This window comes from Macaca nemestrina, chromosome 18 (assembly GCF_043159975.1).
Source record: "Macaca nemestrina isolate mMacNem1 chromosome 18, mMacNem.hap1, whole genome shotgun sequence".
Taxonomy (NCBI): Eukaryota; Metazoa; Chordata; class Mammalia; order Primates; family Cercopithecidae; genus Macaca; species Macaca nemestrina.
Genome location: NC_092142.1, coordinates 2926445 through 2950719, shown reverse-complemented (window position 1 = coordinate 2950719; position 24275 = coordinate 2926445). Strand labels below are relative to the sequence as shown.

General features: G+C 51.3%; 1 protein-coding gene across 3 annotated transcripts in view; it reads right to left on the bottom strand.

The window, feature by feature from the left end:
* LOC105485792 (3-phosphoinositide dependent protein kinase 1) overlaps positions 1 to 24275 on the bottom strand; it is a 74411-nt gene that overhangs the window by 47420 nt on the left and 2716 nt on the right. The gene's annotated exons all lie outside the window — the stretch shown is intronic.

The window sequence follows — 24275 nt, the reverse complement described above, 5'->3', positions numbered from 1 at the left end:
CGAGGTCAGGAGTTTGAGACCAGCCTGACCAACATGGTGAAACCTCATCTCTACTAAAAATACAAAAATTAGCCGGGTGTAGTGGCACGTGCCTGTAATCCCAGCTACTCAGGAGGCTGAGGCAGGAGAATTGCTTAAACCTGGGAGTCGGGAGGTTGCAGCGAGCCGAAATCCACCACTGCACTCCAGCCTCAATGACAGAGCGAGACTCCGTCTCAAAAAAAAAAAAACACAAAATTGTTACAGATACTAACATTGCAAAAGTGTTACAGGCACAGCTACAGAAGAGACTAACAAGAAAACCACAACATGAGAAGCACGGTCATTAAAGTATTGGGATTATGGATTTTTCTTTTATGACAATTTTTTTGTTGGAGGTGGGGAAGCAAGGTCTTGCTCTGTTGCCCAGGCTGGAGTGCAGTGGCGCAATCGATCATAGTTCAATACAGCCTCAAACCTCTGGGCTCAAGCAATCCTCTGGTCTCAGCTTCCCAATGTGCTGGGATTACAAGTCTGAGCCATCGAGCCCACTTATGACACAAATCCAAGCTAAACACAACGTGAAGCCTAAGGTTCCTAGCTCTGTAGAAGGTGGGCTGCAGCCTTGAGGGTGGAGAAACGTTCTCACGTGTCTGAGAAGCTGGCTGAGCAGCTGGAGCAAGCACCAGACTTTGGCTTCCCTGAAGAATGGAACCCTCTAGACTCACAAAGAACAAAGTAAACTCTTGAATTAAGACTCCCAGGCCGGGCGCGGTGGCTCAAGCCTGTAATCCCAGCACTTTGGGAGGCCGAGATGGGCGGATCACGAGGTCAGGAGATCGAGATCATCCTGGCCAACACGGTGAAACCCCGTCTCTACTAAGAAATACAAAAAATAGCCGGGCGAGGTGGCAGCGCCTGTAGTCCCAGCTACTCGGGAGGCTGAGGCAGGAGAATGGCGTGAACCCGGGAGACGGAGCTTGCAGTGAGCTGAGATCCGGCCACTGCACTCTAGCCTGGGCTACAGAGTGAGACTCCGTCTCAAAAAAAAAAAAAAAAAAAAAAAAGACTCCCAAACCTTCCCTAAGTTCAGGGCCTGTGTACAGGCTGCTGAGGGTGGCCAGTGCCTGGCACATGGTACCAATGTGACCAGCAACACAGAACCCATGGCAGGAATAAGCACCCTAAGAGTACCACTCGGCTGGATGTGGAGGCTCACGCTTGTAAACCAGCACCTTGGAAGGCCGAGGAAGGGTGATCGCTTGAGCTTAGGAGTTCGAGACCAGCCTGAGCAACATGGCAAAACCCCATCTCTATGAAATTTAGAAAAATTAGCCGGGCATGGCCGGGCACGGTGGCTCAGGCCTGTAGTCCCAGCACTTTGGGAGGCCAAGGTGGGCGGATCACAAGGTCAGGAGATCGAGACCATCCTGGCTAACACGGTGAAAGCCCATCTCTACTAAATATACAAAAAATTTGCCACGTGTGGTGACGGGCGCCTGTAGTCCCAGCTACCGGGAAGCTGAGGCAGGAGAATGGCCTGAACCCGGGAGGCGAAGCTTGCAGTGAGCCGAGATCGCACCACTGCACTCCAATCTGGGCAACAGAGCGACACTCCGTCTCAAAAAAAAAAAAAAAGAAAAATTAGCCGGGCACGGTGGTGTGTGCTTGTAGTTGCAGGTACTCAGGGGGCTGAGGCAGGAGGATCACTTGAGTCCAGGAAGTTGAGGCTGCAGTGAGTCAAGATCATGCCACTGAACTCCAGCCTAGGCAACAGAGACAGACCCTGTCTCCAAAAACAAAACAAAACAAAAAAAGAGGCCAGGTGTGGTGGCTCATGCCTGTAATGCTAGCACTTTAGGAGGCCGAGGTGGGTGGATTGCCTGAGCTCAGGAGTTTGAGACCAGCTTGGGCAACATGGCAAAACCCCATCTCTACAAAAAAGTACAAAAAATTAGCTGGGCGCGCATGCCTGTGGTCCCAGCTCCTTGGGAGGCTGCGGCAGAAGAATCACCTGAACCCAGGGGGCGGAGGTTGCAGTGAGCTGAGATCACGCCACTGCACTCCAGCCTGGGCGACAGAGTGAGACTCTGTCCCAAAAACAAACAAAAAAATAAGAGCATCACTCATTTATGGAAAGCTGTGCTTTTGCAAAGGCTCATAAGGCTCAGCAGTAAGTCGAGTTGCCTTATGGTTTTCATAAACATCCAATTCACATGTTTCACAGACAAAGTCCTGGAGCTCAGTCGGTGCCTTTATGGTCTGTCCCTAGAACCAAAGCCTGCTATAACACAACCGAAGTGCAATCAAACTCCAGCAACTCTCCCCTGGGAGATTAGCAAGAACCCTCCATCTTCAGGGACAATGGAAAGGGGGAAAAAGGTCATAATCACCAGGCTCTGGGCCAGCAAGAACCGTAATGGGCCTGGACTGTCCTCGCAAGGCCGGCCAGCCATGGGCATACCTGGACACAGCACAGGGCCTCCAAGGCTGCCCTGGACTGCAGAACAGCAGGCCTGCACTGAGCTGTAGGGACTCACACAAGGGAAGGGAGGCAGGAGGAGCCGGCACTTCACACTGCACCATCCCAGGCACCACAGCGTGGCTGCAAATTAACCTGGCCGCTCCCATAAGCCGCCATCAGTGTTCCACGGGTGGGGGAGGGGAGAGCACCACCTGTCTCTGCCACACCATCCCCCCTCCACACCTGTCCCACCACCACGTGCATCAGATCAACACGGGCGTTAAGTTCATCTGTGTGCCGAGCCCCCAAGCACAGCTCAAGGACACAGCAGGAGGGGAGTACAGGACAGTGGCAAACTCTGGCCTCCAGCAAGGTGGGCTTCAGCTGCGTCTCCACCACAGGCAGGGGCCAGCCCAGACCCAGTTTCCCAGCTCAGATGCAGAGCAGCACCTATGGAGGTGCAGAGCTAGAGGCCATCCAGGGAAAAGCACACATGACACGCTTCCATTTCAGCAGAGATTCAAGGGAACATATTGCTTTATGAAAAACTGACAAGTGAGCCACTGAGTAAAATCTTATACACGAACAAATTTTGTTTTTAGTTGTATTCATATATTTATGACTGACTGACTGAATAAGAGTCTCACTCTGTTGCCCAGGCTCAGTGCACTGGTGCAATCACAGCTCACTGCGGCCTCGACCTCCCAGGCTCTAAGTTTTGGTTGTTTTTGATTGTCATAACCAGGTCAGGGGAGAAAGTGTTACTGGCACCTGCTGGGTAGAGGCAGGGGTGCTGCTAAACATGCTACCAGGAACAGGTCTCCACAATAGAGAGACCCGGACCACAGGTCAACCACTCCCGGCTGAGAAACCCTGCTGTCTTCATAGACTCCACCCCCACATCAGAAAGAAACCTACCAAGTCTTAGTGGCCTCCCTCCAAGCGCTCAGCACAGAGTGGGCCACGTGTGCAACACGGCCCTGCAGCCTCACCTGGGACGGGGGAAGACAGAAACACAGGCACAGGGGCCGGGTGTGGTGGCTCAAGCCTGTAATCCCAGCACTTTGGGAGGCTGAGACGGGCAGATCACGAGGTCAAGAGATCGAGACCATCCTGGCTAACACGGTGAAACCCCGTCTCTACTAAAAAATACAAAAAACTAGCCAGGCGAGGTGGCGGGCGTCTGTAGTCCCAGCTACTCGGGAGGCTGAGGCAAGAGAACGGCGTGAACCCGGGAGGCGGAGCTTGCAGTGAGCTGAGATCCGGCCACTGCACTCCAGCCTGGGCGACAGAGCGAGACTCCATCTCAGGAAAAAAAAAAAAAAGAAAGAAACACAGGCACGGGCACAGGGAGCCTGGAAGACAGCAGGGAGGGCCCAGGCTGAAGAAGGTAGTTTAAAATCCTCATGCTATGTTTGGGCAACAGGAAGAATCTTATTTCCACAATACACACAGTGTGAAACGGCAGTGAGATTCCCCACAAGGGGACGTGACTTTAAATGGAGACAACTGTACTGGAGCGGGACCAAGAGCCCCATGGAACAATGAGTCCACGGCAGACAGGAGCTAAGGGGCCGAAGGGAACGGAGGGCGTTTGGGGAGGAAAGCAGCGCAGACTGGTCAGCGCACAGAAACTGAGAGGAGCCGGGGACACACCCCTACGGGGTGACAGTGCCACTTCCTCAGCAGCAGAGGGTGAGACCCCTACTGCGAGACGATGCCACTAATCCCGACATCTGGGCAGAAGCGCATCTTCCGGGTAAGAGGCGCCCACAATCCATCCTTCTCGCAAACAGTGGCGGGCACTCCGGCGGCAAGCGCCGCCTCCCTCTGGTAGTTTCTTTTGGACTCTGGGATCAGCTGTCACAGCACAGGTTTTGGCTAAAACTCCGCTTGACAATGCTGTTTCCAAATGTCAGCCTTTGACATTTCACTTGCTGTGGGATTATACCCAGTAATTTCTCTGATTTAAGATTTTTTTTTTTTTACTAAGTAAACTCTCAGCACAGAAGTGGGATGAAAAACACATCTAGCAAGCCCAGGTCTGACTGCCACGAAGAACGCCTTGTTTCTTCCGCGGTACAGCGCGCCACAGCAGAGCGAGAGCCCTTCCAGCCAGGAAAGCGCTGGGAACAAGACCAGCTGGGTGCATCTGACCTACAGCCTGTTCCCTGCAGGGCTAGGAGGTAGTATCATCTTTCAGCGAAAGAGCCACACCCCCACGCACCCCACCCCAGCAGGTAAAGGAGCTTGAAGCTCCACCTCCCGCACTGTGGGTATATTCTTAGCACTCTACCCGTGGGGGATCTGTGATTGAGACAGTAGTTAGAAAACCATTGTGTTCTATCTACTTCCCAGAGCCTGTTACATGAGAAAGGTTTAAGCCAGGTTTTTTCCTATCTGTAAGCATTCATGCACCTAATGTTAATTTTTTTTTTTTCTTTTTTTTGAGACAGTCTCGCTCTGTAGCCCAGGCTAGAGTGCAGTGGTGCAGTCTTGGCTCACTGCAACTTCCTCTTCCCAGGGTTCAAGTGACCGTCCTGCCTCAGCCTCCCCAGTAGCCGGGACTACGGGCAGCCACCACCACACCGAGTTAATTTTCATATTTTTAGTAGACATAGGGTTTCACCATGTTGGCCAGGCTGGTCTCGAACTCCTGACCTCAAGTGATCTACGTGCTGCGGCCTCCCAAAGTGCTGGGATTACAGGCGTGAGCTACTGGGCCCATCCCTAAATCTTATTTTTAAAAGATGACTGGCAACGTCACCCAGCCCAAAAGACTCCAAAAGACTCAAAGGTGTGAATAAGCTTCTCCCCTCCAGGAGTACCCGCGACCTGAGGACACATAAACATAAACACTTCCTCATCTTACTTTGCTGTGCACACCTGTCTGAAACCATCAGCACACAGTATGCTGGTGCACAATGACCTGGAGCCTGAGCTGAGCCCTGTCCTGCTTTTGATTTGGTGGATATGAGGTAGGAGGCTCACCCAGAGTCAGAGGATGGAGGGTGTGTACTCCTGAGATGCAGGGATGGGGAAGATGTGGGGTACTGGGCCAAGCTGAAGGAGCAGGGAAAAGATGCCAAGTTTACAACCACCAGATGGGCAGCACCTCCACCTGAATTCCCAGGACGCCACTGCCTTCACTTCAGGACTCTCTCTAGCCCCTGCATCCGCCCCCACCAGGCAGGCACATCTGTGTTGTTCGCACAGCTCACAGCCTATCTGGCAACCCCAAGTCCACAGTCCCGGAAGCACTATGGGGAGACGTGAGGCCTCCATCCTGCTCAGCTGCACACAGCGCACGACATGGAGTGACATCTGCAGCACACCACTCTCTCCAAAGCCATAAGGACATACTCAGTATAGCCAGGCGCAGTAGATCACACCTGTAATCCCAGCACTTTGGGAGGCCGGGGGGATCACTTGAGCCCAGGAGTTCAAGACCAAACTGGGCAACACAGTGAGACCCGTCTCTACAAAAATTAGCCAGGTGTGGTGTGTGCACCTGTAGTCCCAGCGACTTGGGAGGCTGAGGTATGGAGACTGCTTGAATCCAGGAGATCAAGGTTGCAGTGAGCTGAGATTGCACCACTGCACCCCAGCCTAGGGGACAGAGTGAGACATAATCTCAAAAAATAAAAGTTAAAAACAGGGTGGGTGTGGTGGCTCACACCTGTAATCCCAGCACTCTGGGAGGCTGAGACGGGCAGACCACCTGAGGTCAGGAGTTTGAGATCAGCCTGGCCAATATGGTGAAACCCCATCGCTACTAAAAATACAGAAAAAAAATTAGCCAGGCGTGGTGGCACATGCCCGTAGTCCCAGCTACTGGGGAGGCTGAGGCAGGAGAATCGCTTGAACCTGGGAAGTAGAAGTTGCAGTGAGCCAAGATCATGAACTCCAGCCTAGACCTCAGAGTAAAACTCTGTCTTAAAAAAAAAAAACAAATGGGCCGGGCACGGTGGCTCAAGCCTGTAATCCCAGCACTTTGGGAGGCCGAGACGGGCGGATCACGAGGTCAGGAGATCGAGACCATCCTGGCTAACACAGTGAAACCCCGTCTCTACTAAAAAATACAAAAAACGAGCCGGGCGATGTGGCGGGCGCCTGTAGTCCCAGCTACTCGGGAGGCTGAGGCAGGAGAATGGTGTAAACCCGGAAGGCGGAGCTTGCAGTGAGCTGAGATCCGGCCACTGCACTCCAGCCTGGGCGACTGAGCGAGACTCCGTCTCAGAAAAAAAAAAAAAAAAAAATGGCCGGGTGTGGTGGCTCACGCCTGTAATCCCATAATCCCACCACTTTGGGAGGCAGAGGCGGGCATATCACCTCAGGTCAGGAGTTCGAGACCAGCCTGACCACATAGAGAAACCCCATCTCTACTAAAAATACAAAAAAACTAGCTGTGCATGTTGGCGCATGCCTGTAATCCCAGCTAGTCAGGAGGCTGAGGCAGGAGAACTGCTTGAAACTGCAAGGCAGAGGTTGCAGTGAGCCGAGATCGCGCCATTGCTCTCCAGCCTGGGCAACAACAGTGAAACTTCATGTCAAAAAAAAAAAAAAAAAAAAAAAAAAAAAGGCAAGCCAGGTTGGGTGGATCACTTGAGCCCAGGAGTTTGAGACCAGCCTGGGCAAACACAGCAAAACCCCGTCTCCACTAAAAATACAAAAATTAGCCAGGCACCGTGGCATGTGCCTGTGGTCCCAGCTAATCGGGAGGCTAAGGTGGGAGGATTACCTGAGCCCGGGGAGGTCAAGGCTGCAGTGAGCCAAGATCACTTCACTGCACTCCAGCCTGGACGACAGAGGGAGACCCTGCCTCAAAAATAAAAAAGAGTAAGTAAATAAATAAAAAGAAAAATTCACTATTTTGCTTATCAAAGTCTCTCAAAGGAGGTGACTTAACTACACTATTCGCCCAATTACACAGCCAACAAGAGGACATGGTCCCCGCCCACAGAAAGCTAATGTCCAGACTGACCTCACTACAGAACTATCCAGATAAAGTGGTGGGGGTGGCTATGCAGAGATGGGCGGGTACTGGGAGAGTCTAGGGCAGCCCCTTGGCTGGCCAAGGGCTTGGGTCGACCAGCTGGGGAGCTGCATCACTGGCCCAGGAAAAGCGATGATGGCTTACATGGCACTGCAAGAGCAGGGAGGGTCACACTCACATCCAGAAAGTGAAACGTCGTAACAGCTAAACACGTACCACACAGTTTTCATTCAAAAATTTTATATATATAAAATGTTTAAGAAATAGAGATGGGGTTTTGCTATGTTGTCCCGGCTGGTTTCAAACTCCTGAGCTCAAGCGATCTGCCTGCCTCAGCCTCCCAAAGTGATACAATTACAGGCTTGAGCCACCATGCCTGGCCACTTTTTTTCTTTTTTGAGACGGGGTTTCACTGTGTCTCCCAGGCTGGAGTTCAGTGGCACAATCACAGCTCATTGCAGTCTCAACCTCCTGGGCTCAAGTGATCCTCCCACCTCAGCCTCCCGAGTAGCGGGACCACAGGTGTGCACCACTGTGCCCAGCTAATTTTTGTAGAGTTGGGGCCTAACCATGTTGCCCAGGCTGGTCTCAAACTCCAGGGCTCAAGTGATCCACCCTCCTTGGCCTCCCAAAGTGCTGGGATTACAGACCTGAGCCACCACACCAGGCTGCCCCACACATTTTAAAGTTTCGCCTCCCCCTAATGTCAGATTCCAAAGACAGCAGCCTTCATGAGTCAGAAAGAAGCATCGGTCATTTTGAAATCAACATCCAAGTAAGTGTAGAAAGGCCTCTGGATTTTTGAAACGGCAATAACAGATGATGTAATACAGACAAAGACACCCCCACCCCACTGCTTTCCCACTGCATGCTTTACATGCCACGGCACCGCTTCCATGCCAGCAGCTTCAATGACGTAAAGCGAATGCAGTCCCATCAAGACCGCAGCATTGGCTGAGCAGCTGCTCCATGCTGGGCACTGTCCTGGACACTGGAAGTACAGCAAAGAACGAAACCAAGACCATGCCCTCGAGAAGCCTGCATTCCAACAGGACAGACAGACTTCAAAATACAGAGCAGGGAAATGCACAGCGTGTCAGATGGTGACGATTACTGTGAGAAAAATAAAGCAGGCAAAGAGAACAGGACTATTTGGATGGAGGCAGTGCAAATTCAAATCATCAGACAACCTTCGCTGGGAAGGTGATATCTTGATATCTGAGCAAAGATTCGAGAAGGTGGGGAGAGCACCGGAGCCTTCCCGGCAGAGCAAAGGAGGCACGTGCAACTCTGGAATCACAGCTGTTCAGCATGGCCACGACACGGCCACTTGCAGACAGAGCCCCTGGCTGCTGGGTAGGGACCCCAGCACCTCAGAGTACCCTTTCTGGGGTCACTTCTGGCACCCTCTGCAAACCTCAAGGGGGAAGTGTGAGGCCTGGGGCCGTCCATCGGGGTCCAGGCACCTCCCGAAGGAGCCTCGAAGCCAGCCAATCACTGGCTCCAGACCCATGCTGTCAGGTATCTCTGTGGCCACCAGACCACTGCCACTCTCATGGGTGTGATGACATGGGACCTATCTATTGGTAGTCTTCTGCCTTCGTGGAATTCTGTAACTTCCTTCCTGCCTCGGCCACAGCACGTCAGCCAAGCACCTGTCAGGGTCCCTCCCTGGTAGGATGATGTTTAGAAGCTCAACACAGTGCCTCTGCCTCCTCTTCAGGGCCATCAGAACTTGCTACCATGGGTGTGTTTTAATAAATAACTTGATTTCTGCAGCCAAAAAAAGATGGTGGAATATTACCTTTTAAAGCACTTTTTAGCACCAATTGTGAAATTAAAAGCCTGAGAAAAAGCCCTCTTTGAGTGCGAAGTGTCTAAATGTTTATTTGTACTACTATTGTTGTAAAGGGAAGGTTTTGCAGCATTTTCAGGTAGTGATTAAACTGCATAAACAGCATCCCGAGACCGCCTGCCACGATCTGGAGGAAACGCAGTGCCAGGGCCCACGTGCAGGGTAAGGTCCTGCCAGGCTCCCGAAATGCCCCCTTTCCCAGCACTCAGTCCCACAGAGGCAGCACAACCTCAGGGATGCCAGCAACTCTGGGCCTGGGGGTGAGTCCTTCAGTCCCTGCACAGCCCAATCAATCTGCCACCCATTTGGTGACCTAAAATTGTAGTAAGTAAACAATTTTGGTTACTCAGTAGTTTCTGAAATTTATATCTCTGGAACAATTTAAAGCAATAAGACCCCAGGTGGACCTGTCTACTCTCCTTGTCCTCCCTAATAAAATGGGCTAGGCGTGGTGGCTCGTATCTGTAGTCCCCCATTTTGGGAGGCCAAGGCAGGAGTACTGCTTGAGCCCAGGTGTTGGGAGACCAGCCTGGGTAACATGGCGAGACCCCACCTCTTAAAAAAAAATTTAAAAAACAAAATCTGCGGTGGCTCAAGCCTGTAATCCCAGCACTTTGGGAGGCTGAGGCAGGTGGATCACGAGGTCAGGAGATCGAGACCATCCTGGCTAACACGGTGAAACCCCGTCTCTACCAAAAAAATACAAAAAACTAGCCGGGCGAGGTGGCGGGCGCCTGTAGTCCCAGCTACTCGGGAGGCTGAGGCAGGAGAATGGCGTAAACCTGGGAGGCGGAGCTTGCAGTGAGCTGAGATCTGGCCACTGCACTCCAGCCTGGGCGACAGAGCGAGACTCCGTTTCAAAAAAAAAAAAAAAACCTGCTGGCTGTGGTGGTACACACCTGTAATCCCAGCTACTAGGGAGGCTGAAGTGGGCGAATTACTTGAGCCCAGGAGGCTGAGGCTGCAGTGAGCCATGGTCAAACCACTGAGCTCCAGCAAGGGTGACAGAATAAAACCTTGTCTCTTTTTTAAAAAAAAATTAAAATTAAAAAAATAATGAGCCAGGCACGGTGTTGTGCACCTGTGGTCCCACCTACAGCTGAGGTGGGAGGATCACTTGGGCCAGGAGTTCAGGGTTGCAATGAGCTATCATCGAGACCCTGTACCCCAGTCTGGGCAGCAGAGTAAGGCACGCTCTCTCAATCTTTTTTTTTTTTTTTTTTTTTTTAAAAGGAGCTCAGCCAGGTGTGGTGGCTCACACCTGTAATCCCAGCACTTTGGGAGGCCAAGTCGGGCAGATCATGAGGTCAGGAGATGGAGACCATCCAGCCTAACACAGTGAAACCCCGTCCCCATTAAAAATACAAAAAATTAGCTGGGTGTGGTGGCAGGCACCTGTAGTCTCAGCTACTTGGGAGGCTGAGGCAAGAGAATGGCACGAACCCGGGAGGCGGAGCTTGCAGTGAGCCGAGATCGCACCACTGCACTCCAGCCTGGGCGACAGAGCCAGACTCCGTCTCAAAAAAAAAAAGGAACTCCTCACAACAGAAGTCCACCAAAAACACCAGTGCCCACCTCACAGCTGTGGTGTCACCATGCAAGCCCCCCACTCCCAGGTTACGATCTGATCGCTGGGCTTTCCTACACACACACAGGTGCACGCACCCACACCCAAGGGAAGGCGGGGAGCTGTGGTCTGCCTCACCAGCAGCCTCACTCTCTGGGGCTTCTCATGGCCAAGGCCTGCCCAGGTCAGTGCGGCTTCTTTCCCACCAGGAGCCTCCTGCCAACCATGTCTTTCCACACCCCGTTCTCAGTTCTGGCAACCAATCAATATCCCCACTCAGGACAGGACCCCCTCTGTCCTCTTCTACCTTCTACTCCACTGATGAGACAAGCTTCTGTTACTTCATCAGTGCTGAGAAATGTGAGAGACGTGTCATGGCACAGGTCTACTGAGAACAGGGAAAGGCCAATGTTCTAAACAGAATGTGGCTGTGAGAATAAGCACCATCAACAGGTTAGGTCCTTAAAGCTACCAGGTGCCATCCCCCAAGTCTCTGGAAGAGGAGCTCTCACATCCCCCCACGGCACTCAATGATGAGTCACTGCCCCCTACTTATTTCCCCAGGCAGATGGGACCACCAGGTGCTGGTCCTGTTGCTCTTTTCCAGAGCAGGCACTCAGGTTTCAGCGAGACCCCACCCCTGCCCCCAGGCACACCTCTGATAGAAAAACAAACCCTGAGTTGTAAACAAATAGAAACTTGTAAAAATGTAGCCGATGGGTAAACTGGGCATTTTCTGAGGATTTTGTTTCATAAAATGTGTATTTTCTGAAAGAACTTAGAGTTTCAATTTCTTTAACTTTTCTAGGTATGAAGTTCAGCAGCCTCCATCTCTTAGAAGTAGAAACCAGGCAGGACGCAGTGGCTCAAGCCTGTAATCCCAGCACTTTGGAGGCCGAAGTGGGAGGATGGCTTGAGTCCAGGAGTTCAAGACCAGTCTGGGCAATATAGTGAAACCCCATCTCTACAAAGACAATTTAAAAATTAGCCAGGCGTAGTGGCATGTGCCTGTAGTCCTAGCTACCAGGGAGGTTGAGGCAGGAGAATCACTTGAGGCCAGGAGTTTAAGACTAGCCTGGGCAACACAGTGAGACCCCATCTCTTTTTAAGAACGCTATCTTTTTCTAAAGAAAAAAAAAAAGAAAAAAAAGAAAAAAAAAAAGGTAGATATTCTCTTGGCTGGGCACAGTGGCTCACACCTGTAATCCCAGCACTTTGGGAGGCCAAGGCAGGCGCATCACCTGAGATAAGGAGTTTGAGATCAGCCTGGCCAATATGGTGAAACCCGGTCTCTACTAAAAATACAAACATTAGCTGGGCGTGGTGGCGCACACCTATAATCCCAGCTACTAGGGAGGCCGAGGCAGGAGAATCACTTGAACCTAGGAGGCAGAAGTTGCAGTGGGCAGAGATCACGCCACTGCACTCCAGTCTGGGCGACAAAAGTGAAACTCCATGTCAAAAAAAGAAAAGGGAAATGAGGGTGCCTCCTATGGTCAAGAGGCTGTCCCGCAGATGAACAGTGCAGCCAGCAAGAGAAAGGATCTCGAACAAAAAGCTAAGCTACCTTTGAATGGCAGTGTGTGCTCTGGAGCCTGGGAATGCAGTGGACACGCACAGCCAGCACACACACACTCTCACACACGGCAAGCAGGAACTGCTCTCTCCAGGCCCCCGGACCAAAGTTGTGGGAGGCTGCTACAATCCAACCAGCTCATCTCCAAAGGGATACTGCCCTCAGGTCAGCTGTGCTCACTGGCAAAGAACATTCTGGTAAAAACCTCCTCTCACCCCAGGAAACTCCACAAAGCTAGGCCCAGTACAGAAAACCAGGCGGAGGCACGGGGTGTTAGGGAGGGAACGCCACTACCTTCCTCCACCCCCCAGGCTGCCACTACCAAGGACAACTGTGGTGAAGCAGCAAAACCAATGGCCCCGTCGGGTTCCAGGCTTACAGCTTACCTGTGGATAAGCCACCCCTCTCCGACCCATCAAGACTCTTTTATAAAATGAGGCTAATGACATGGGCCCACCCGCAAGGGCTGCGGGTCCCACACCAGACAGGAGTGTGAAGCACTCTGTGGAGTCCGGCAGGCAGCTCACAGGGCAGGCCCTGTGGCGGACGGGATTACTGGTGTGCTCGTACCAGCAACCCATGTCCGAAGGCTCTGCCCACACTGGTCCGTGACCACAGGCAGACAGGGAGCTGGCCCACAGCAGGCAAGTGGTCGCCAATGCTCTCTCGCGGTGCAACTCAGCAAAACGCAGCTCACCCCAACCAGCACGGAAGCCCCGGCAACAGGTGAGGGCCGGAGGAAAGCTGTTTCTACTTCTCCACGAGGGGAGGGAGGAGCAGTGGGTGGGTGAGCTCCAAGGGCAGCTACTCAATCTCTCCTCCCACAGCCATCTCCACTGGCCTCCCAAGGAGCCTCTCACCTACCCAGAGCAGACAGAAGGCAACGAGGTGGGGACTGCCAACTGTCTGAAGTCTAGTCCTCAGGCTCAACTGGGCTGCCAGCCTCAGGAAGCGCCAGGTCTCAATTTCACTAACCCACATCTTCAACATTGTCTTTGTATATTTGTCACACAAACATATGATGAAAACACCAAAGTACAAGATTTCTCTGCAAGGAAGTTTTGTTCACTTCCCGCACTTTGGAACTTCCTACAGGTATACTTTAAACACCACTGATCAACATGAAAACCAGGATGCAGGCCGGGCGCGGTGGCTCACACCTGTAATCACAACACTTTGGGAGGCCGAGGCAGGCGGATCACAAGGTCAGGAGATCGAGACCATCCTGGCTAACACAGTGAAACCTCGTCTCTACTAAAAATACAAAAAACTAGCCGGGCGTGGTGGCGGCACCTGTAGTCCCAACTACTCGGGAGGCTGAGGCAGGAGAATGGCGTCAACCTGGGAGGCGGAGCTTGCAGTGAGCCAAGATGGCGCCACTACACTCCAGCCTGGGCGACACAGAGAGACTCAGTTTCAAAAAATAATAATAATAACTTTGTTAGGAGGCTATTCGATAGCTTCAAGTAAACTTACAGGATCTGAAAACATCCTGTGTCATTCAAAACCTGACTCTGACACGATGCTCAACATTAATTTCAAAAATATAGGGCTACTGAAGGGAAGTAATATACTTGAAATGAAAAAAGCCCTAATAGAACAAGTTTAGTATGAATTTCTTATCATCACCAACTTCTTTGGCATGTTTTGTCCAAAAGGTCTCAGAGTCTGGCTGCAAACCCAGCCTCCCAGCAGAAGCCAGCTGTATCAGGTGAGTGCAGGCAGCCTGGAGGTCCTCCAGGCCCACACGAAGAGCACCTCCTGCTCGGAAACCTCCTCCACAGGAGGCTGATTCCCTGCTCAGGCAACCCAGACCTCCCTGAGTGGCCACCCCAGCCAGGAGAGCTCCTCCCCTGCTAGTCCACGTTGGGGCCCAGACTCTGCCCAGCTCTCTGAAGCAGCCCCACAAAGGCCGGCCACCCCCTCCTGCTCAGACACTACCTTCCCGCCTTGGGCACCATCTGCAATGGCCGTGCTGCTACTGACTGTTTCCCTTCTGCCCCTGGGGCTGAGAGAGGGACAGGAGCATGAGGTGGACCATCCCCCTCCAAGCTGCAGAAGCAATCTTTTTCACGAAAGAATTTCCTCAGGCCGGGAGCATGGGGCCCATTCTGTTCATAACCACTTCTCCTAAACCAACCGGGGCCCGCCCTCACCTTTTTTGCCCCAGACACAAAGCTCAGCACCAGCAGCATCTGCAAAGGAGAGCCTGCTAAAATTTTCTTTTTTTTTTTTTTTTTTTGAGACAGAGTCTCACTCTGTTGGCCAAGCTGGAGTGCAGTGGTGCCATCGCCGCTCACCGCAACTTCCGTCTCCCAGGTTCAACAATTCTCGTGCCTCAGCCTCCCGAGTAACTGGGATTACAGGCGTGTGCCACTACCACACGGTTAATTTTTGTATTTTCTATACAGACAGGGTTTCACCATGTTGGAGAGGCTGGTCTCAACTCCTGATTTCTGGTGCTCCACCTGCCTCAGCCTCCCAAAGTGCTCGGATTACAGGCGTGAGTCACCACGCCCAGTGCTAAGATTTTTTTTTTAAGAATAATTTTGTGCTTAAGACTTTTTATGGAATGAGAACACAATGTATTCACCAATAAAATCTATATTTAGATGCACATTTTAAAACTATGTATCTGATAATAACCAGCTATGTACATACAATCAGAAGACTATAATTCTGACCAATGAAAAAAACTCATGAAAGAAAAATGCCAGCCTGCAGGAAGAACACGTGAGTTACCAACGGAAAAGCAGCCGGAAGCACTCCGAGCATCTGAGCGTCTGAGCCCACACTCTGACGGAGCCATGCACTCCCTCAGCCTCACGTCCAGAGTCCGGCCCAACTGGGAGAGAGAAACGCAGACGAACCCAGGGCTCACCCTCAGGAAGGACCCCCAGTGATGTCGACATTGGGGGAAACGAGCAGCCATCAGGCTTCTTAGCTCGTAAGTCAGGAGCCTGCTCACTAACCTGCCTCCCCAGGGTCTGGCTGCTGCAGCTCTCCAGATCAAACCTTCCGAAGAACAGGGCTCAGCAAAGCCAGCACTCCATTCTTCCAAAGATTGGTCTATCCCTATCCCTTCCCACAGGGGAGGTCCAAGCAGTGCTGTGTGCCAGTCAGCACTGGCACATGGTGGGTCTGATGGCCCATTAGCCCTGCCCACCCCCTGAGGCTGGAGAGCTCTCATTCACCGCGCCCTGGGCCTGGGCCTAGGTGCACAGCAGGGACCCCAAGACAGGTGGGCTGCTCAGATCCTGACTGCTGGGCTCCCCAAGCACCACCAACCACACAACCATCCTGGAGATGTAGTTTCAGCTCTACAAGTGGCTGCACCTACCCAGAGAGTACACATCTCTTTTACCACCACAGGATACCTTAGAAACAAGAGCAAAGTCAAGGCCTAGAAAAAGCGCCCTGGCACCTTGCCCAATCAGGAAAGAGACCACAAGAGCAGAGTCCCACTGTCAGGAGGGAAAAACAGCTTAAGGTCAGAAAGGCCACTAAGGAAGGCCGGGCACGGTGGTTCACGCCTGTAATCCCAGCACTTCGGGAGGCCGAAGTGGATGGCTTGAGGTCAGGAGTTCAAGACCAACCTAGCCAACATGGTGAAACTCTGTCTCTACTAAAAATACAAAAATTAGCCCAACGTGGTGGTAGGAGCCTGTAATCCCAGCTACTCATGAGGCTGAGGCTGAAGAATCGCTTGAACCCAGGAGATGGAGATTGCAGTGAGCCGAGATCACGCCACTGCACTCCAGCCTGGGCGACAGAGCAAGACTCTGTCTCAAAGCATGTTGGGAGGCTGAGGTGGGTAGATCACGATGTCAGGAGCTCAAGACCAGCTTAACCAAGATGGTGAAACTCCGTCTCTACTAAAAATACAAAAATTAGCTGGGCGCATTGGCAGGCGCTTGTAATCACAGCTACTCGGGAGGCTGAGGCAGGAGAAGCGCTTCAACCCAGGTGGCAGAGGTTGCAGTGAGCCGTGATTGTGCCACTGCACTCCAGCCTAGGTAACAAAGTGAGACTGCATCTCAAAAAAACAAAAAATTACCTTTAGTTCATCATCTCCTAAGCAGGATTCTTGCCATAAATAGCCTGAATCTAATGTAATGAGGAAACAATGAGACAAATCCAGATTGTGAATCCTGTATTTACATAAAATATGAGACAACTAGCCTCGTATTTTAAGACATGCCGGCCAGGTGCTGTAGCTCATGCCTGTATTCCCAGCACTCTGGGAGGAGCAGGTGGGAGGATCACTTTAGCCCAGTTGAAGACCAGCCTGGGCAACACAGCAAGACCCTATCTGTACAAAAAATTTTAAACATTATAATTAGCCAGCGCTGGGCGTGGTGGCTTAAGCCTGTAATCCTAGCACTTTGGGATGCCGAGGCAGGGGGATCATGAGGTCAGGAGTTCGTGATCATCCTGGCCAAGATGGTGAAACCTGTCCCTAATGAAAATATAAAAATTAGCCGTGTGTGGTGGCGTGCACCTGTAATCCCAGCTACTCGGGAGGCTGAAGCATGAGAATTGCTTGAACCCGGGAGGCGGAGGTTGCAGTGAGCTGACATCACACCACTGCACTCTAGACTGGGCAACAGAGCAAGACTCCGTCTCAAAAAAAAAAAAAAAAATTAGCCAGGTGTGGCAGCACAGGCCTATACTCCCAGCTATTCAGGAGGCTAAGGCGGGAGGATGGCTTCAGCCCAAGGGAGTTCAAGGCGGCAGTGAGCTATGATCATGCCACTGCATTCTAGTTTGGGCAACAGAGTAAAACTCAGTCTCTTAAAAAAAAAAAAAAAAAAAAAAGAAGAAGAAAGAGCTTTGAGGAGGACTGGGGACCACTGAGGAAGGCTGCATGTCACCTTTGCATTAGAAAATGCCATGTTATGATAAAACCCCACGTCTACTAAAAATAAAAAATTAGCCAGGAGTGGTGGTATGCACCTGTAAGGCCCAGCTACTTGGGAGGCTGAGGCAGGAGAATCACTTGAACCCAGGAGGCAGAGGTTGCAGTGAGCCAAGATCACATTACTGCACTCCATTCTGGGCAACAGCATGAGATTCCATCCCCCCCCCCAAAAAAAAAAGAAAAAAATAACATGCAATGTTAATGCTATCTTGGATGTGATGATGAAGAGGCTGTACAGGAGAAAGCTTCTGAGCTCAGAAGGCACCTGGAGAAGGATTCTGGGGTGAAATGCTATCATGTGTGTGACTTACTTTCAAATAATAAAAATAATAGAAAAAAATTTTGGGAGGTGAGGGGGTAACATATACAAGCAAATATGGAAAAGGTTAACAACTGGTAGAACAACGGTGAAAGGGCTCGGGATATTCATCGCACTATGCTTTCAACTCTTCCTTCGTTTTGAAATTTTTCAGAATAAAACTCAGTGGAGAAAGGTTCATCCGCAGTCCAGTAAGCTCCAGGAGACACAGCCAGGCCCACCTTATTCACCGCTGTCTCCCCACTGCTAGCTCAATGCCTGGTCCTCATCCCACTGGCCCAGGGAACCACTGCCAGTGTTTCTGCAGGAACCTCCCTCCAGGCTTTTCCCTGGGCCTGAGGAAAGTTACACTGGGCATGGTGCTTTGCAACCAGGTCTTTTCAGGTAGAAGCACTGTAACTACCTGTCAGGAAAGTACAGTCGGCCCTCCCCATCCATAGGCTGACTCCACATGCATGGTTTCAACCAACAGCGGATAGAAAATATTATGAAAACAAGAAACTGCATCTGCACTGAATATGCACAGACTTTTTTTCTTGTCGTTATTCCCTAAAGAAAACAGTAAAGCAGGCCGGGCACGGTGGCTCACGCCTGTAATCCCAGCACTTTGGGAGGCCGAGGTGGGCGGATCACCTGAGGTCAGGAGTTTGAGACCAGCCTGGTCAACATGACGAAACCCGGTCTCAACTAAAAATACAAAAAACAAACAAACAAAAAAATTAGCTGGGTGTGGTGGCATGTGCCTCTAATCGCAGTTACTCAGGAGGCTGAGGTAGGAGAACTGCTTCAACCTGGGAGGCAGAGGTTGCAGTGAGCCGAGATCGTGCCACTGCGCTCCAGCCTGGGTGACAGAGCAAGACTCCATCTCAAAAAAAAAAAAATATATATATATATATATATATATGTACACACACACACATATATAGTAAAGCAACTATCTGCATAGCATTTACATTCTTTTAGGCATTCTATGTAATCTAGTGATAACAGAGTACACAGGCGGGTGTGCACAGGTTCTATGCCAACACTACACCACTTCAGAGCAGGGGCTTCAGCATCCTCCGATTCTGGTATCTGAGAGAGGTCCAGGACCAATTTCCCATAGATCCTGAGGGATGACACAGACTCACCACAATGTTTCAAACTCTCTCTGCCTGAGGGAAATTCAAGAGATTTCCAATTCTCCCCTATTTCAAAGCTGTGACAAATATTCTAGTAGCAAAATAGTTGCATACACCTTAATTATTTTCTGAGCTTAAACTCCTAGAAGCTGAACTGTTGAATCAGCCTGTGTTTGAATACACACTGGCAACGGGCTGCCGCCCCACCTCAGAAACAACAGGCGCTTACATTCCCACCTGTACTGAGTCCCAGCTATTTGAGTTCTACAAATGCTAGTTATTGCCATTTTTCATTGCAATGCACTCCAGCCTGGGTGACAGAGCAAGACTCTGTCCCCCCCCAAAAACAAACAAACAAACAAACAAACAACCCAGCAGATCGGTCAGAAAAGACTGTACAGCCACAGGAGTTTCCATGTAGGGAAATTTCTCCAGGCGAGGAGGAAAAGCCTGAAGAAGACAAGAACTGCTGAGAACAGGGCAGCAGGGAACATCCTGGACCCTCCTAGGCCACACAGACTGGAAAGAGGCCACAACAGGGCACCCGAGCCTAGGCCCCTCATGGAGGAGGAACAAAGTGACAGGTCAGGAGAGGAGGGGGAGGTGCAGGAGTGCTGGCACCTGGGGACCAGCCAGCAAGTCCTTGGAGCCCTCCCTCACCAGAAAAGGGGAGGCACGAAGGACAGCGGCAATGGCCAGAATGAGGAGAACGCAGCGTCCTGCAGCTCCGCAGAGCGAGCGCCTCCTTCACGGAGCAGCCCTGGTTGCCCTGCAACTGAGGCCGCAGCACTGACGGCCCCACCAATGCAGCAAGGGGCGACAGACACCAAACCTAAAACTCAGGAGCAAGGTCCTGTCCCCACTCCCACCCCTGGGGCTCTTGGAATCACCGAGAGAGAGCTGAAAAGTGAGTGCGGGCCCCTTTCCCACATGTTTCACTGCAAAGGTCAATGCACACCAGGAGCATTTCAGTGAGGCTTCGAGGCTTCCCTGCAAATCTCATCAGCCTTTTCTGATGGCATTCAATGCACAGCGGTCACTTCGAGCTACAACCCCTTCCTACTGCAGTCAAATTAATTCCAAAAGGGAAAAAACAGGTTAAAGAATGGGACTTTAATGATGAATTTATTGTAAAAAATAAGACCATAGCTAGAAGAATCCTGACTGGCATCCCGCTGAGACAACACAGGCTCTCCTCAGCTCACCAGCTCCGCAAACACGCGGGAGACAAGGACCTCCAGAACTAACATCCTGGGTCTCTAGACATACCTTCAAACCTCATCTTTAAATATTTCGAATCCCTGCGTGCTACAAGCTGATCTGAAAACAGACTGGGCCAGTCCGTAGCACGGTGGCTGATAGAGGGGGCATCTGATCTTGTCTGTGGAATGAAGGAAGTCACTGAACTGTCCAGGAACTCCATGCCCACCTTCATCAGATGAAAATCACACACTTGTTTATTCTGCAGGGAGCCATGTGCTCAACGGTGAGCTGCTGATGTCAGGCTCGTCCATCTTCTTCATATACAGGCTCTACAGTACTGTCAGTTCTCGATTCTGTGGGCCCCTGTATAATTCAACTCTTTAAACAGAAACCAGGCCGGGTGCGGTGGCTCATGCCTGTAATCCCAGCACTTCGGAAGGCCAAGGCGGGAGGATCCCTTGAGCCCAGAAGTTTGAGTAGCCTGGGCAACATAGCGAGACCTCATCTCAATAAACTAACTAACTAAATAAATAATATAGGTGTAATCCCAGCTACTTGGGAGGCTGAAGCACGAGAATCACTTGGAACTCACGACGCAGAGTTCGCAGTGAGCCGAAATCATGCCATTGTACTCCAGCCTGTGTGACAGAACAAGACTCTGTCTCAAAAAAATAAATAAACAAACAAACAAACAGAAACCAGAATCACGTGCTCTTATAAAGGATGTGTGGCCCAGAAACTCAATCATAACACATTCTAAATGACCTGGAATTTGTTGGAGCAAAAATTCCAGTTGAAATATCAGGAAAATTTTCTAGACTAAGAGAATGGAAACAGACTTTGTGCAACGAACATCAGGTACAGAAAAGAGACCCCCCCCAACAAGCATCATGAACCCAAACAGGGCTTTCTCCTCGCTAAGAGAGAAGAGAACACACAGAACCCATGTCTCGTTACTCTTTGAGAAAATGTGCCCTGCGTGTGATCTAACAGCTAGAGACGGAACATACAACCTGTTCTCAATTTTCAAATATTTTTTAAAGGACATGATGTCACACTGAGCAAGTGAATAATGCAATTCTGTTATAGAAGAAGGCACGGCTGAAAAGACCTGAGCAATACATGTCCAAAACTTGCAGTTTCCACACCAGCACTTCCTCCCAGCACACTGCCCTTTGAACCTGCTTTCTAAACAACTGTGCTGGGCAGCCCGTTGGCCACCTGTCACCGCACGGCAGGCGTGGAGCAGCACACAGCACCCTAGCCCTCGCACCTGCTCGGGGGACTGTTTCTACACCCAGTGCTTCTCCGCAGCCACAACCTGCCCCCCACAGAACTGCTGTACCATGTGGCATCCTGTCCAAGTCCATTTCCACAGAAGATGCCTCTTCAGAGGGGGAAAGTGCCACGCCAGTGCCCACTCTCTTCCAAACACATTCTCTCAGAAGGGACTGGCCATGCTCGCCCCCTCATTTCTGCAGCGCTTCCCAGTTCATCATCTGCTTGCTGGACTCCATCTCCCACCAGTGTCAATCACTTGCTCTGAAGCATCTAAACCCTGGGTCAGGCGGCTCAGGGGATGAATGTATAGATTGAAAAGGGACCACTGCTGGGCACGGTGTCTCATGCCTGTAATCCCTGCACTTTGGGAGGCCGAGGTGGGCGGATCACGAGGTCAGGAGATCAAGACCATTCTGGCTAACACGGTGAAACCCCATCTCTACTAAAAATAAAAAAAATTCGCCAGGCGTGGTGGGCGCCTGTAGTCCCAGCTACTTGGGAGGCTGAGGCAGGAGAATGGCGTGAACCCAAGAGGCGGAGCTTGCAGTGAGCCGAGGACGTGCCACTGCACTCCAGCACACTAGGCTGGGCACGGTGGCTCACACTGGTAATCCTAGCACTTAGGGAGGCCAAGGTGGGCGGATCACGAGGTCAGGAGATCGAGACTATCCTGGCTAACAAGGGGAACCCCCGTCTCTACTGAATACACAAAAAATTAGCCGGGTGAGGTGGCGGGCACCTGTAGTCTCAGCTACTTGGGAGGCTGAGGCAGGAGAATGGCGTGAATCCAGGAGGCAGAACTTGCAGTGAGCGGAGATCGCACCACTGCGCTCCAGCCTGAGCAATAGAGCGAGAGACTCCACCTCAAAAAAAAAAAAAAAAAAAAGAAAAGAAAAGGGAACGCTCCCTGTTCCTCCCCAAAACTGTGCTGAATGCAGTCTAGAGGGCCAAGGCCTGCTGAGGAGACCTGCCCAAGGCCTCTTTTCAGGCCCCACATCTCTGCAGGCTGCTGCTGGATCTTTCTCATAAAACACATCTCAGAAGAGCCAAACAAACCACTTCCCTCTTACTACTGGGACCTCACCTTGCCAACTCTGGACTCAGCTTGGACTGGCTGTCGGGGCATCGCTGGGAACAGGGATACATCACACTATGCACCACACCAGCCACATAAGGAGGAACTCCCCAAAAGGAGGGAGAAAATCGAAAGCCACTTCTCTCCATGCGCTCTGCTTCTCCCCTCACCTTCCCCTAAGGACGCAGCCACCTTTGCAAAAGACAGAACCATCCTAGGGAGGGCAGGAGCCCACTCTGCCTAGTCCCCCAATTCTACCTTCAGCAGAATCATTACATGTTTCTTTGTTGCCAAAGGGAGGATTCCAAGCCTCACCCATTCAGAGTATCGGCCCTCAAACAAGGCCGAATCACAGCCTCTTTCCAAACAGCTGCTTTCTGACAGCAGGAGGCTGAAACAGGCCCCGGGGTCACAGAGCTCAGCCATCTGCCAAAGAAATATGTACAGTCAATCCACACGAAGACACCCCTCCTGTCCCTAGCAAGGCATGGTCAAGACGTTCAGGCCCAATCCCCGGGAAGACATCCTGGACGGTGGCACTGAAGACTTCCTTACACAGAGTGCTGGGCTGAGCTGCCCGGCAGACCCTCCCTCGGGGGCTCTGAACGTGAGGGGCAGGGTGACACTGCAGTTTCTACCACTTATGAGGCAGGTACTTAACGTCTCTGCAGCTCAGCTTCTGCACCTGTAAAATGGGAACAACAGCTACCTTGCAATGAGGTGTGAAAGTACCTAGGAAAGCGCCTGGCTTAAGCAGTCAGCTCAAGAAATGGTACTCACTGCCTCTGGCCCACTTAGCATCAGACTGGGCCAGGCCACTGTCTGCCTTCACGCTCGCACTGCTCCCTCTGTTGGCTGTCCACGCATACACACATGGGAAAGTTCACCGGGCAGGGGCTTCTCACACAGGGCCTACAGGGCCACCCTATAGTCCAGATGCAAACCCACCTGAACCTTGAAGGTCTATCTGTCCTCAGGTGAATCTTCAGGTCTATCCTCCCCAATATTAGGGCTGCCTCTACCATTACGGACAGGAAACACGGCATGTTCTCACATATGTACACATGTGGAAATCCAGCTGACAGAGATGCAAAAGCCTCGTTCCTGACACTTCCTCATGTGGAAATCTATCCTGTATTCTATCATTCTTGCTCACTGGATTCTAATGTTTTTGTACAAAAAAGCTGCCTTATGTGAAGAAAACTGCAGATACTAAATGTCCACCATGTGGAACTGCCAAGGCCGTGAGAAAATTTGTTCTTTCCTCTTCCCGTGGATGACACCAAATATACACCTTGCATTGCAACAGCGTTACTGGGTGCGAGTTACAAACTTCGCCATGACTGTCACTGGGTGCAGGTTAACCTCACAAACTTCGACATGACTCTCGGCCCCAGCCTCCGCTGAGCCTCAGCAAGCCGCCTAATTCATGTTTTTATGTTACCCGGGGCACTCTGGGGTACAGCCACACAAGTCGAAATAGCAAAAGGCATCTCTTTCAACCCTTCGACATTTTTCTCAACTGAATATTCTTCCTTAACACTTCGGATTATCACGCATCTCTACAAAGTCCACAAGTGAGCTGCAGAAAGTTCAAGAGCCTCCTGACATAGTTACAAAATTCAGTGTCGCACTGCATTTTTCTCGGAAGAGGGCCCATACCTTTCCTCAGGTTCTCAGACTCACTACACCCCCATACACACATAAAAAAAAGATCAAGAACGCCTATCAAAAAGCCACGCCTATCAAAAAGCCACATCTGCCAGGCACGGTGGCTCATGCCTGTAATCCTAGCACTTTGGGAGGACTAGGCGGGCGTATCACCTGAGGTCAGGAGTTCAAGACCAGTCTGGCCAAAATGGCGAAACACCATCTCTATTAAAAATACAAAAATTGGTCGGGCATGGTGGCACACGCC